General features: G+C 39.3%; 1 pseudogene; it reads right to left on the bottom strand.

Moving 5' to 3' along the window:
• Positions 1-4013: 4013 nt before the first annotated feature.
• Positions 4014-16540, bottom strand: LOC108901854 (myosin heavy chain, fast skeletal muscle-like; annotated as a pseudogene).

Here is a 16540-nt window from a genome sequence, read left to right as displayed (position 1 = left end):
TCGCTTTATTCATATTAGTCATATTACGTTTCCTCCATAGTCAAATAAAACATGGTTGATAGAACACTGAAAGAATTCATTCCACCTGTGTTTTGACAGACAACACGAAAAACCAGTCCCGGCTCTAACCAATTTGGCGTCCGGGGCAAGATTTTAGGTGGCGCCCCCCTTGCATTACAGTAAATTCCACTGCCAATTTACATACACTCACACAAGAAACTGAATGGGATTGTCTTTGACATTTTCTTTTATTTTAAGAAAATAAGTTAACAAGAAGTAGAATAAATTAGCAATAAATAAATACAAAAAATAAATAAATACAATATAAATAGCCTACACAAAATATAAGATTTAACTAAAAAAAAATTGTAAACAAGTGACATACAATAAATTATAAATATAATATAAATAAGGCACTCCACAAAATAAGATATTAAAGAAACCAGTACTGACACAACAAATTACAAGTATGTAGTTATGGAGTATTAACATTAATGATATGAACTTTAACACTGATGTAAAGTTTAACACTATAAACACACTTTAGACAATATGAACTGTAACAAGAAACAACTAGGCTAACAACTATGATATATAAAGGGGTGGAAAAGGAATTGCATGTTGATTGACTATTACAAGCAGGGCAAACCTTAGCTAGCCAGATGTCAATAAAAATGTAGACAAATGTATAACACCTGCTGAATAGATCTAATCTTTACAAATTTCCCTGAGGAATGTGAGGTGGGAGAAGTAACCTACATTACTATTTTCCAAAACGCTCGGTTGCACTAACATTAACTGATGTTAAAACTAGCTATTTATTGATTAGCAAACCATGTTAGGCTAAAGCCTACTATCGTTCAAAAGCAAGTTAGCAAGTTAACACTACACTCTGCTAGATAACTAATGCAATGCAATGCAACAGACAAATAATTTCATCAGATTATCTTTACTGTACCTCTGTCTCTGTCACGTTTTTCCTCCTCTTCTTTTTGCTTTCTGGGGTCACATCAGAAAACTCGACCATCCCACAGTCAGGAGGGGGGCAGGGGGAGACTTACGAAAGTATTTTATTATTATTATTTAATAGGCTTTGCTATGCAGTTAAATTAATATGGGCTTATTTTTTCATATTAAGAAATAATAGTACTAACCAGTTTTAGTATAAAATAGTGAAAGTGATAATAGTGAAAGTTACACTTTTTTTTTCTTCCCCCATTTGTGGCGCCCCCTTGATGGACAGCGCCCTTACTATTTGCCTATACTGCCTATGCCACAGGCCGGCTCTGCGAAAAACCAATGATGAGAATAGTGCCGCACCGAACCAATCACGTTCAGCTAGGTTGACGCACAGAGCACGAGTAGTACATGTGCTAATGTTTTGAGCTGCTGCAACTGTGCACACCTGTATGTCAGGAGTAGATACAAGAAAAAAGAGAGAGCGATGACAAAAAATATTGACGAAAACCCGAACAACAGCGTTACCAAAGATGATGCTCCAACGGACACAGCCTCAAAAGAGAGGAGATTGATGGGTAAGAGCCAGTAGAGATAGACACAGCTGATTTAAAAACTAGGGGACTGGGATTTGTCCCAGTAGAAAATGCAAAATACAAATCTGATTTAATGAAAGCTAGTTCAGTCTACCATTTTCTCTTCTTCTTCTTCTTCTTCTTCTTCTCTCTCTTTTCTCATCTTTCTCTCTCTCCCCAACAGGATATTTTGCAAATTCATGATAATGCAGCAATGGCAATCATTTTCCCGCGACAGCCCGCTACTTGAAAATGTATATAGTGGAGACACTGCAGACATAAAGTTGGCGTCATGGTCATAGCTCAGTTATCTCACACTTTTAACTTGTCATATCAATGGTAGTTTCCACTTTAGCTGTAACTTACCTGACACTGGAGCAGAGAGAATCAGAGCGACTCACACTGCCTGCATCACGGTGTCACTCTGCCATCCGTTTATCTAACTCCACGATTAATTTTGTGGTTTTGTCATTTTAAGACCAGAGCTGCGGTCAAGTAGTCCTTTTTGCTTAGGAACATTCCTAAATGAGTGAAATGACCATGCACATGTAGACACAACAGAGCACCTGTTTTATGTTTGTGACACAATCAAAAACATCTGAAAATCCTTCCCCTCTCTTAAAACAAGATTCATTTTCTCTACTTAACAAACATACTAAACACATCAAAGCGGCCTATAACAGGAAACTATACATGTCTGTTTGAAGATAATTTACTCTGGACTTGTTGCATAATTGCTTTTTTATTGCTATTTTAATCGCTCAACTTTCTTAACTTTTATATTCCTTTTATGTTATTATATTATTAGTGTTGGACAGGAAACCTTATTGAATTGTAACCTGCAGCACTCTGTCTCTCACTGTGCGTCTTCCATGTGTTATAAATAAAGTTGGTTTTTTAAAAAAACGCCTAGTGTAAGTGTACTCAGATTCTCTAAATACAGCGGTTCTCTTTTCTTATTACCTTATCAATTCTCCTTTGAGTCTTTCCTTGACCTCGTGATGTTTTCCATCAAGGTCTTTGATTGTAAAGTTTTCAGCCTGTTGCTGAAAAAAAAAGTGTAACAACTTGTTGACTGACATTCTGTGAGCTGAATCAGGGTCTTCCAGACTGATGCATCAAGTCAATGTTCAGGAGGCAGCTCTAAAATCTTTGCATCTCACTTAGGAGTATAAAGAAACAGAAATAGTAAATAAGTTTGACAGAAATAGTGATTTGATTTATATCACTATATATATTGATATTGATCAACATGAAAAATCATATTGACTTTTTCCAAAAATCAACATGATCTCCGAATTTACTCTACAAAGAAAGTGGATTCTTTGAGCCAGTTATGAGCACAGAAGGTCTACATGATAACTCCATTTTAAATTGCCTAATTGTCGATTACTCTCAAATATCTGTATGAGCTGCATTCCATTTGCCTTCTGTACAGGTAGGTGAGGGTGGAAGTGTATTAGAAGCTGGACTAAAATCCTTGAATAAAACAGACCTAGGCCTTTTTGTATCTTCAAGGTGCTTGCTGATTAAATGTGTCACACTGACAACAGTGTCCTCTGCACACTGTCATCACTGTGACACAGTATAACCAACTATTAAACCATTGGTCCCCACTGGCCGTTACTGTTTCAAAATGAATTGGCGCAAAAAGTGCAACTCTTTCCAAATTTACTGCATGCTGAACAGAATATCCTCTTACAAGCTGACCACCATTTTACACACCCATACGTGGTCCAGCCATAAGCTATGCTTTACCTAGTCGTGTTGTATGTAAAACTTAGTTTGTTGAGTTTCATATTGCTCTGATTCAAATGTTCTGTTTTGTCAGGAAAAACAAAATGGCGACCCTCAAGCAGACAGTCATGTAAGACTATTTCTTTGTTTGTTAATTGCCTTAGATGTAATTAAATTAAATGTATGCTTATGTCTAACCAGGGAATATTAAATCTGAAGGTAAAAAAAATGACATCTTTTACTCCCCGATGTATTTAACTTTGGAATTCCTTTGGAATACCTTCTTCAACCTATTGTAGAAATGTTGGCATCTTTTTGACAGCTTTGGTTCATTCTAATAATAAGCGTACTTCAAGTTTTGTTGAGGTGTTCAAGGTATGAGTTAACTGAGCTGTTTAATTACTTAAATACTTAAATATTTAAGTGTTGCTTATTGCCTCCAAGAGAATTCATCTTGAATTTACCTAGTCATACATATTTATGTCAAGGCATAGCCTGTCGATTGCAGTGACATTTGTGAACAGCCTTTTCCTTTCTCATTGAACAAAAGTGATTCCAAAAGTGCTCTTAGAGCTTCTTGATAATTAAAACAACTCTTACCTATACCTAAAAAAAATGTGTTCTATATTTTGTAGTCAAACATTCCAATAAAGATTTCAGAATGTTGTCCAGCTGTATCACAAATGATCCAAATCTCACATTTACTCTGAGGACACAATGAGATCAGAATAAGACAGACAGCAGTTAAAGATAAAAATGATTTTATTGTGGTATATTTCACATCATATTATATGATTAGAAACAAGCCATCAACTGGAGTGCTTTACTCAGCTGCCTCTTTTCCCTGTGGAAAAAAAAATGAATTGATGATTACATACATACACATCACACTCTGTGGAAAAGGTTTTGCTGTTATTAATTTTCTTAATGTAATAATGATTTTTATGATAATTTTATTTTGATATTTATGACAGGAATTTAATTTGTCATATTTTTTCATGAAACTTAAATGTGTACTTCTTTACCTTGCCAGAGTCACGGCTCTTGGCTCTCAGCTTGTTGACCTGGGACTCTGCGATGTCAGCACGCTCCTCAGCCTCCTCCAGCTCATGCTGGATCTTTCCTGCACTTGGACAGATGAACGTTGGCCTGCTCCTCCTGGAATACAACACAATAAAAATGTTTACATGTGCAAAAAGGTCAGCAGATATACTGTACATGAATATGACAGTGTATCAAGATTTCATGATTTAAAATAAAGGTTTTGCCCTTACCGCTTCCTCAGCCTGCCTCTTGTAGGCCTTCACCTTGAGCTGCAACTTGTCAACCAGATCCTGCAGCCTGGTGATGTTCTTCTTGTCCTCCTCAGTCTGTAATAGAAAATATACATTTCCATATTTTAATGGGAAGTATAGTATTAGATTGATTTGCATTATACATGTTAAAAGTCAAAGTGACTATACCTGATAGGTCAGCTCCTTCACCCTCCTCTCATATTTGCGGACACCCTTAACAGCATCTGCTCCACGTCTCTGCTCAGCCTCAACCTCTGCCTCCAGCTCACGTACCTTCAGAAAGCGATAAGATATTAAGTATTCATATCATATGAATGTCTTGCTTCAACCTCTAATTCCTAACATGACAGTCTTACCCTAGACTCCAGTTTCTGGAGCTGCTTCTTGCCACCCTTCATGGCCAGGTTCTCAGCCTCATCCAGGCGGTGCTGCAGGTCCTTAACAGCGACCTCCAGGTTCTTCTTCATCCTCTCCAGGTGAGCGCTAGTGTCCTGTTCCTTCTTCAGCTCCTCAGCCATCATTGCAGCCTAGAGGAGACAGCATTAAATGTTTATTAGCAATATAATGGAGAGAAATAACACACATTTCAACCACAGTAAAATGAAGAACAAATAAAATTTAAACTTACATCAGTGATGGCCTTCTTTGCCTTCTCCTCTGCATTTCTTGCTTCCTGAACAGTGTCATCAACTTCACTCTGGATCTGGACCAGGTCAGCCTCAAGCTTCTTCTTGGTGTTCAGAAGGCTTGTGTTCTAAAAGGTTTGTAAAAATTAGTCACTTAAGTTATCACATGTCTAATTTTTTTAGGACATTAAGATTTAGGCGTTATTTCAAAACTCCTCAAATTTTGAATCATTGAAGAAATATTGTATTTGTTCACCTGAGAGTGCAGAAGTCCAACACGCTCACTGGCATCCACCAGCTCCTGTTCAGCGATTTTGCGACCTCTCTCTGTCTGTTCCAGAGCAGTTCTAAGTTCCTCAATTTCAGCCACCATGAGACCGTTCCTGCGTTCCACCATAGCAGCTTGTTCCTTGAGGTCATCCTGAGCTCTCACAGCATCATCAAGGTGCAGTTGAGCATCCTAAAAAAATATGTTCACATGAACACCAATCTGAGGTGCACTCACTATAATGTAGTTTGTACAACATCACTATGTTTAACAATACCTTCAGCTGTGCCTGCACATTCCTCAGCTGCTTCTGGGACTCAGCAGCCTGGCGATTGGCATGGCTCAGCTGAATCTCCATCTCATTTCAGGTCACCCTCCATCTTCTTCTTGATTCTCAGGGCATCGTTCCTGCTCCTGACCTCAGAATCCAGAGTGCTCTGCATGGAGTCAATCACCCTCTGGCTGTTCCTCTTGATCTGCTCCAATCTCCTCATCTTTCTCTGCCAGCTTCCTGTCCACCTCACCCTTAATCTGGTTGAGCTCCAGCTGGACACGCAGAATCTTTGACTCTTCATGTTCCAGAGTTCCCTAATAATGTGCAAGAATAAAAGATTCATCTCATCCTTCAGACTTTTCATTCATTCTTCATGTTGAATTTCTTTTTAGAACTTCTCCAGTGAAGAATTCTTACCTCAGCCTCTTCAAGAGCTGTCTGGATCTCAGCCTTCTCAGTCTCCACCTGCTTCTTGGCCTTCTCCAGCTCATGGATGCTCTTGCCAGTTTCACCAATCTGTTCAGTCAGATCTGAGATCTCCTCTGCAGAGAGACTCATGTGTTTAATATTGAAAATCCTTAAAATGTAAAATATGAATACTTGATTTCAAACACATACACTTATGTGTTGAGTGTAATCTAACTACAGCTTAGTTGCCAACTCAGTCAGGTAGGAACTCACGTTGCAAGTTCTTGTTTTCACGCTTCATGGTCTCCAGCTGATCCAGAGCTTCCTCATAGGAGTTCTTCATCTTGAACAGCTCAGTGCCGAGAGAACGAGCCTCCTTCTGAGCTCCTTCAAGCTCTGCCTGACCCTCCTCATACTTCTGTTTCCACTCAGCCAGCACCTGTATGACACAGTTAATATTGTTCAGTTAGGTATGTAGAGACATAAATAAACAAACAAATAAAATAAACAAATAATAAAAAATATTTTCATTGTTTGTATGACTTGACTACACAAAGTAAACATTGTTACCTTGTCAAAGTTCCTCTGCTTCTTGTCCAGGTTAGCAGCCAGTCCATTAGCCCTCTCCACATCAATCATGAGGTCCTCCACCTCACTCTGGAGCCTCTGTTTGGTTTTCTCCAGAGAAGCACACTTGGAATTCACAGCCTCAATCTGCTCCTCAGCCTCCTGAAGACGCTGTGCCAGCTTTTTCCTGTTTGGAAAAGGTGCAATTTGTCTCTCATTGAAAACTTTAAAATTACAAATACCTATGACCATGTGCAACACATTTTTAGATGTATGAATTCCTGTAATTGCATATTTTTAAAAATATAAACACACAAAAGTGGTGCCACAGTGTAAAGTGTTCAGTGGTACTCAATAAATGCAAAGAAAAACATCTTAATGTTTGGATAACTTTGTTTGAATGCAAGTACTTGATACCAGTGATACCATTGTCAGCTGAACGATGCTATGATACAACACTTCTGAAGTAACCATTTAATTATTTGAATGTTACTCACTTGGCCTCCTCAAGCTCCTCAGTGCGCTGGATAGCATCAGTTTCATACTTGGTTCTCCACTGAGCCACCTCACTGTTGGCCTTGGACATTCCACGCTGCAGCTCAGCCTTGGCCTCCTGCTCCTCCTCAAACTGTTCCCTCAGCAGGTCACAGTCATGGCGGGCTGATTGCAGTCCATGAGCAAGAGCATTCTTGGCCTACCAAAATATTTATATGTATGTTCAGTGCGCAAAATATCTAAATCAAATCACATAATTTTTTTTCAGCAGTGCACATCTTCAGATTTTCTCACCTTGACCTCCTCTTCAATCTGTCTCTTCAGCTCCTCAATCTGCTGTGTGAAGGCCTGTTTGCCTCTGGTCAGCTGGGAGACGAGAGCTTCTTTCTCTTCAATCTGACGGCTGAACTCACCTTGTGTGAAAAATATCATCAAACATTAGTTTGTGTTCAGCTTCTCAGTCATACACTGAAGATCACTGTAGTTGAATGCTGTCTTATACATACCATTTTCTGTAAGGAGACGTGCCTTCTGTGCACCCATGTCATTAAGTTGACGGATGTTTTCATCATTCTTGGTCTTCAGTTCACTAAGTTGGTCTTCAAGAGTACGGCACATCTTTTCAAGATTTCCCTAATAAGAGAAAAATAGGTCAGATCAGTCATCAGATATTCTTTATGATATCAATTATTGCATCTATTACACTGGTATCAAAAATACAATTTGATGCACTGCGTACCTTTGCTTTGGCAACAGCCTCCATGTTGCTGGAGAGGTCATCAATCTCCATCTTGTATTCACTCTTTTCCTTTTCAAGCTTCTGCTTGACACGCTGGAGGTTGTCGATCTGTTCTCCCAGCTCAGCAACGCTGTCAGCCTGCTTCTTGCGAAGAGCAGCAGCAGTGGCTTCGATGCTGCAGAGTGGACTCCTCAAGATCACGACGGAGCTTCTGGAACTCAGCCTCACGCTTCTTGTTCATCTCAATCTGAGCAGCAGTGGCACCACCGGCCTCCTCCAGCCTCTCACTGATCTCCTCAAGTTCCCTGGAGAGGTCAGCCCTCTGCTTCTCAACCTTGGCACGAGCAGCACGCTCAGCCTCAATCTCCTCCTCCAGTTCCTCAATACGGGCCTGTTGAATGTAGGTGTGTGGTCTCTCAGTAACTTTTAACTTTTCAAACACAAAGTAAGAAATGTGTGTATTAACATTATATATAACACAATATATCAGTTACCTGAAGCTCCTTGATCTTCTTCTGAAGCTGAGCGCCCATTGACTGCTCATCCTCAATCTTGCTAAGGAGCTGACTGATTTCAAAGTCCTTCCTGTGAGAATAATAAAGTGCATAGTAAGAGTTCATCCATGCTATTGAACAAGTCTAGAAACATATGGATTGTTTTAAAATAGAAATGAAAACTAAATTGTGTTACTTTTTCAGTTTTTCCTCAGACTGCTGCTTGTCATTCTCAAGATCCATGATGGATTCCTGGGCCAGTTTCAGATCACCCTCAAGCTTCCTCTTGGCTCTCTCAAGGTCCATACGCAGCTTCTTCTCTTGCTCCAAAGAACCCTCAAGCTGCACATTGGTATGAGTTTGTAATTATCACGTTGAAGAAAACCATTGTTCTGCCAATCCAAGTGACTTTGTAAACTTACATCATCAACTTGCTGCTCAAGCTTGGTCTTGGCCTTGGTCAGAGTGTTGACTTTGTCCTCCTCAGCCTGCAGGTCATCAAGAGTCTGCTGATGAGCCTCCTGAAGGGCTTTCTTCTCCTTGGTCAGCTTAGCAATACTCTCATCCTGAGAGGCCATCTCCTCTGTCAGGTTCTTCACCTACATTTGCAAGAAAGATGTTGTTATTACAGGTAATAATTTTGACTTCACTTGACCCATTTTATATACTAATATTTACAAACCTTGTTCTCTGTGGCATGTTTCTCCTTTTCCACTTTGGCCAAGGTAAGCTCCAGGTCATCAATATCCTTCTTGAGCTCAGAGCATTCATCCTCCAGTTTTCTCTTCTTAGCAGTAAGCTCAGCATTGATTTCCTCCTCATCCTCCAGTCTCTCAGTTGTCTCTTTGAGTTTGGCCTCCAGCTGAATCTTGCTCTTGATGAGTCCCTCACATCTCTCCTCAGCATCTGACAGATTCTCTGCTTCCTAGATCATTGTATGAATATAGGTCTTAGTACATCAACATTTGACTGACAAACCATGAAAAAGTACAACTGTCTTTTCATGTATACTCACGGATGCCACTTGGAGCTGCAGGTCGTTCTTCTCCTGCAGAAGAGACACCATCTTCTCCTCCAGTTCCTTCTTCTTGGCCAGGGCAGCAGCCAAGTCGCTTGTCATCTTCTCATAGTTCTCCTTCATCTGAGCCAGCTCCTTCTCAGTTTCAGCACTCTTCAGCAGAGGCTTGATCTTGTAGTACACCTTCATCCATGGCCAGTGTTTCACATTCATGAATGAGCGAACGTTGTACTGGATGGTATAGATAGCTTCCCTGTGGACAAGAAATTGTTGTTATAGAAATTGTGGTTGGGGATTTTTCATGCCATGACTGTGTGTCCAGAATGATCTGTTTTCTACATGCCTCCTCTCCATCATCTTCACAAACTCCTTTCTCATGAGGTAAGCACGGCAGAGAGCCTGAGTCATGGTGACCAGAGTTGCCAACTTTTCATCTCTCATCTCCTCAAGGGTACCCAGCAGACCAGCCTTGAAGAACACCTGAACAAACAGATAATGAAAATGGACTTGTAGGTACTCCACATGGTACAAGAGTTCTATGGAAAAGTTGTTGTATAACTGGCTACATGATGACTGCCCTGCATTTCTAACATTTATTAATCACTTCTCCCTTGGTCCATGGTCAAATTTAGGTAAGTATTTTTGAGATATATTACCAATTAACAGAAAAAAACAAACATGACAGAAAAAAACTAAAAGTCTGTTCTAATTATACTACGTTAAAACAGAGAAAGCATGGTGCTTACCTTTGTGTGTCCAAATCTGTACTGGTCATGATCAACGTCAATTGATCCAAGCAGCTTCTCTGAAGCCTTCTTGTTGTCAATGAACTGACCCTCAGGGATGACACTGGCATTCAGTACCTTGTACCTTTTATAAGACAATTAAAGGTCTGTGTCAGCATTTGTTTTGTAGTTTCAGTCAAACATTAGAAAACATTCAAAATATATTCACTGATACCTCTGTTTGAAGTCACCGTAGAGGATTCTGCTGGGAAAACCTTTTCTGCAGATTCTGATACCCTCCAGTACACCATTACACCTGAGCTGGTGGATGACCAGGAAGTTCTCCATCAGACCTGTGGTCAAGACATTTCACAATTAATTTTGTGAATGAACAGTCATCAACCCACTTGGACCAGCACAAAATTGAACTTTACCAACAAAACCAAACCACTCTTGACTGACTCACTTGGAATTATGTTATATATGTACCTGGAGTCTTTGACTCATTGGGAATCAGACAACGCACAAAGTGAGGATGAGTGCTCCTCAAGTTAGTCATCAGCTTGCCCAAGTTCTCCTGTAGATACAAAATTGTAAATCTCATCATGAAATCTTTCACATTGGTTTGTATGTAAACTAAGATGTGATATTATTCCTCAGTTTTCTATGTCAAAGCTTACCCTAAACTGTGAGGACACAGTCTGCATAGAGCCACCCTTCTTCTTGCCTCCCTTCTTGCCACCACCAGCCTCTGTTAATAATATTAATTAGACATTTTTTAGAAGAAAGTATTTATGGGGAGAACTCTTACAATTACTTAAAAAATATACAATATATAACATTCTTAAAATTTGTTGTAGTTAACTTTTGTTAATTCTGTATCATACCCTCAGGAGCAGCAGGAGGATAGAGATGGACCAGCAGTTTAACAGAGGACTTCTGGTACAACTGCACGACAGACTCGTTCAGTGGATCCTTGTTCTTGTCCAGCCAGCCAGAGATATTGTAGTCCACAGTACCAGCATAATGCACCAGGGAGAAGTGGGCCTCAGCCTTGCCCTTGGCGGGCTTTGGCTTCTCAAATGCTCTGTTTTTGCCAAGATGCTGGTCATACAGCTTATTCTTGAAGGAAGTGTCAGTGGCCTTGGGGAACATGCACTCCTCTTCAAGGATGGAGAAGATTCCCATGGGCTTGATGGATAAAGGAAATCAGTTTGTCATGAAGTGACAGTGTTCTTGCACACTAAGAACAATAACATACATCAGAATCACAAAGTGAATGTGTACCTTTTCAATCAGCTCAATGCAGGCAGCCAAGTCCATGCCAAAGTCAATGAACTCCCAGATAATACCCTCCTTCTTGTACTCCTCTTGCTCCAGGACGAACATGTGGTGGTTGAAGAACTGTTGCAGTTTCTCATTGGTGAAGTTGATGCACAGCTGCTCCATGCTGTTGAACTGTGTGGAGACATATAATCAGCCTAATCTCTCACAGGTCATCAAAGGTATTAGATGCTGAATTGTGGGGAACGGGGCTTACATCAAAGATTTCAAAGCCGGCAATATCCAGGACACCAATGAAGAAATTCCTTTGCTGCTTAGTGTCCAACATCTGGTTGATACGGATGACCATCCACAAGAACATCCTCTCATAGATAGACTTGGCCAGGGCAGTCACTGAGTTCAGCACCTGAAATAAAAGGGAAAAGGGAACACTGATTTGACTAAAGCTACATCAATTAACATTTGCTGTTCACTCCCAAACAGCATAAGAAGCTCTAAACTAAATATTGACGTATTATCAGCTTATACATTTGTTCTGGAAAATATGTTAACAAGATGCTTTCCTGTTCAAGAAACCAGCAGGTACGGAGACACACTTGAACTTCAGGGGAGTTTTGTGACTTGTTTTTGCTTAGTTTTAATTTCTTCCAACATATGGTCTTTAGCTGATTAGATACAGCACAGTGCCTTGTTAACGAGTTAGTTGCTAACTTTGTCTGCCATATCTCACTGGACAGAGGTGGGCGGCGCATTTCACACTTAGGCCTTCACTGGTGTCCTACCTGAATTAACCCACCTCTTCTTACCGTCATTGTGATGTCACTGCTATAGAAACCATCAACAAAGTACAGAAACGCAGTATAACAGACAGGCATGTCAGGCATGACAGGCCATTACTAAAGCAATGCTATAAAAACCCAATTAACACAATTCTATAGGTCTCCAAACACTGCAGCCACAGCTGAGCTACAGACATCATCTCCAACAGAAGCGTCAATATTAACTCATAAAATGACAAAGGCAAACAATAAAATAAAGGTAGAAAGCATTTTACTCATAGAAACTGTTGATTATTTGTAAACAAATAAAAACTGCTGAGCGGACATTCTCAACTCTAAAGTGAATTAAATATGAAATACGACTGGGCAGACTCGACTTTAAGCATTAGCCGTCCATGACGATAGAAAAGGACTTATTGTCGGGACTGAGACGCACAGATAACCTCTACAACAGAGTCATTGAACTCTTCCTCCTCCTTCAGCCATCGTGGGTTGAAAAAACAGCTATAGTGACATGTTTTAGCTTGCGCTAGTAGCTATAGATGCAGTTCAGCTATCTCTGTCCAGTACACTTTCTGACCATCCAATCAAATGACATGGAAATGCAGACGTCATGGTAGGCCTGCTAGATGGCCCCTGGTCTTGCCAACCTGAAATCTGATTGGTGAAAGGGTCTGCGAGGCAACAGTTTCATTGCCATTTATCTTAAATCACAGGGAATGCACTGCTGATTTTATAGACTGTAAAAACACAGGGCTGAAATCTGATTGAATAAAAGCTCTGACATAAACAGACTATATTGGAAGCAGTGCAACCAAGAGGAAAGCAATGAGATGAGGAGAATAGACTATTGGGAACAATTTAATACCATATAATATTAATGGAAAAAAACATATGTAAAAATATTGTTCAGTGATTGTGACCAGCACCTGCTACCACTGGCACTGGGCAGGCAGCATACACAGGTTTGATAGTGTTTTTTTGTTGTTAAAAGTTCCCTGCTACAGCTGGAAAATCAATTGCAGACATGTGAACTGAAAGACTCTCTGTTCAAATGAAAGAGTCTATTCTGGGGTTAATGGCAGAATGAAAATTCTGGGTGGGTTTGTCAGTAGGAGTATCATATTTAATGTTATGATAATTAGTGATACTTTAACATATGCTATTTTGTACATTATTATTATAACTGTTATTATTATTATTATTTATTATTATTATTATTTTATTATTATTATTATTATTATTATTATTATTATTATGGTCTGAACTTAGATAACCTGAGATAAACGAGAAATTAACTTCATATTAAAATGTCACTCTCATTCTATATTTCTGCTTCTGATGATACATGATAAAAATCAAATGTATGAATAATGTTCATACAGAATTTGATATTATACAATTTGTTTTTTTTTTTGTAATTGCGTCTCCAATATTAATTCATATATATATATATATATATATATATATATATATATTTTTTTTTTTTTTTTTTTTTTTTTTTTTTTTAAACTGATGAGAGTATATTTCATTTACCTGAGGAACAGTCTGTCCCTTGGTGACATACTCATTTCCGACCTTCACTCTGGGATAGCACAGAGCCTTCAGCATGTCAGCAGAGTTCAGACCCAACAAGTAAGCAACCTTGTCAGCATCTGAAAATAGTTCAGTCATTTACAGTTAATACATACAATAATACATAGTGTAAATACATACAGTATGTGACGGTGACTGTTCATCAAGATATAACAGAAATCAATATGATTAATAACTTGACTCCTTTGATATGACACTTTATACTCACCCTCTGTGCCATCAGGCTCAGCCTGCTCCTCACGCTGCTTCTGCTTGAACTTCATGTTACCATGGTGGAGCACAGCACCAGTCATTTTGTAGATGCTGATCTTCTCCTCACCAGTGAAGCCCAGGATATCAATAGCATTCTGTGTTCAAAAGAGTTTTCCACAAAATATTTACATTTATTATATCACTTTTCACATATCATGCAGTATATTTGAAATATTTCAAACATGAAGAACACTCACATCAGTGGCTTCTAGCTCAACTTTGTCATCAATGCTGGCCACAGTGATCTGACCCTGGCTGCACATGGGGAAGTCGTAGGGGTTGGTTGTGATGAGTGACATTTCTGGAGATCAAAAGAAAGTGAAAATATCAGTAGTCTGCTTTTTTATAAGTACTTATAAGTACATTTAACATTGTGCAACAACTGAATCTGCATACCAATCAGCTCAGGTTTGTGGTTTGTCATCATCTGGTAGAAGATGTGGTAGCCTCTCTCATCAGGAAGCTGGAATGACACTCTTGACTTCTCCAGCAGATCTACAAATGTTGTTCATAAGTCACAACATGGACAATTCTCAATTCCAGTCATTTGTATTTGCTGTGAAGATTGTTACTTACATGTCTCAATATCAGCACTAGCCAGTTTGCCAGTTGTGCCGAAATGGATTCTGATGAATTTACCCTGTTTGGAACAGAGGAATTGTGTAAGTCTATCCAAATGAACAATGCCATGACAAGAATTTTCTCTTGTAGAAATCACTCCATACTTACAAAACGAGAAGAGTTGTCATTCCTCACAGTTTTGGCATTACCATAGGCCTCCAGCAGGGGATTGGCAGCAATGATCTGATCCTCCAGTGACCCCTATAATCCAGTTTTAGAAATGACATCAGACAAGGACTTTTCTTCTTGAAGTATATTCTTTACCTTCAAAGATCTTGTCATCATGACATACCTGCATCTTGCCTGGTGCTGCGTCCTTCTTCTTGTCTCCGCCAACTGAGATAGTTGCAAAGTACTGGATGACACGCTTGGTGTTCACAGTCTTTCCAGCACCAGATTCTCCACTGGGTATAAACACAGACTTATAAGAATTTGATCAAGATGTTTGATTATGTTAGAACAATGTTTACAAATGGTGAAACTTACGTGATCAAGACAGACTGGTTCTCCCTAGTCTGTTGAAATAAAAACACAGGGATTTATTCATATATTTCTGCAGCAGAAACCTTATATAATAACAAATTCTACATTGTCAAGTTGAGGACATACCAGTAAGCATGAACTGATAAGCGTTGTCAGAGACAGAGAAGATGTGGGGTGGAGCCTCCATACGCTTCTTGCCTCTATAGGCACTCACAACTTCAGCATCGTACACTGGGAGCCACTTGTAGGGGTTCACGGTGGCACAGAACAACCCAGAAGTAGGTCTGAAAGTGATCATAGAGATAGAACAGTTAACTCCATGTTTCCTACAAATACATTGAATTTCAGTATTTCTCTTTGCTCAATAGAGAGACTGTCTTACGTAGATCATCCATGCTGCATAACGCTCTTTGAGATTATACAGGACAGAGGCTTCATTGAGATGGGTCATCATGGCCATGTCCTCAATTTTGTCAAACTTGGGAGGATTCATTGGAGAGACATCAGCTTCTTTAACTGTCCTCTCCTGCAACAGGACATTGGTCACTAATGAGAGCTGATCACATTTACCTCCCAGTTGAGTCTTACTTTAAGATACAAACCTCCTGAGTGTCAAGGACTTTGACGGTGACTTTGTCACCATCTTTCTTGATGATTGTTGCCTTCAAGTACAGCTCTTTGACATCGGTCACATAGCAGGCAGCCTTGGCATCAAATGGTTTGCTTTGAGCCTCAATTCTCTCCTTCTCTGGCTTACGGAGGTAAACGGCAGCTTTGCCATAAATGGCCATCTCTGCGTCTGTACTCATGGTGGCAATTTACTTCTGTGAAGTAGTAATAAATGTAAATGTAAGTAATGTTATTCAACTGGGTTAAAGCTACTGACTTCAGATCATGCATCTGATATATTTTGATATATCTCTTTTCAACTGATGTCTGTACATCATTACATGTGACTCGACTTTTGGTGAGTTATTAGTGATGACTAATTAACACTAACCTGAGTTTTGTCAAAATTGTGAGAAGAATAACTTTGCAATAGAATGAAATGTTTCATATAAAATGAATATATATTTTTTTAAAAAGCTGAAAGTTGTCCTTACCTGACCCTACCTCTGTCAAAAGTCTGTTATATCCCACAGTCCTGCTGAAATCATACAACATATTTTCAGTTACTGAAGAAAGTTTTAAAGCAAATGTCTTTCAACAGAAATATTGCTAATTAATTAATATTTTAATGACATTTCTCAAACTATGAATATGTTGATATGCTCCAAAGCAGACAGTAGACAAGCCTACCACAAGCTGGGGTCTTCCAAGGTTCTTCCACCACACACTGATGTGTCG

The sequence above is a fragment of the Lates calcarifer genome, linkage group LG10, assembly GCF_001640805.2.
Source record: "Lates calcarifer isolate ASB-BC8 linkage group LG10, TLL_Latcal_v3, whole genome shotgun sequence".
Taxonomy (NCBI): domain Eukaryota; kingdom Metazoa; phylum Chordata; class Actinopteri; family Centropomidae; genus Lates; species Lates calcarifer.
Note: the sequence above shows the minus strand (reverse complement) of the source record. Positions and strands in the feature narration are given on the sequence as shown.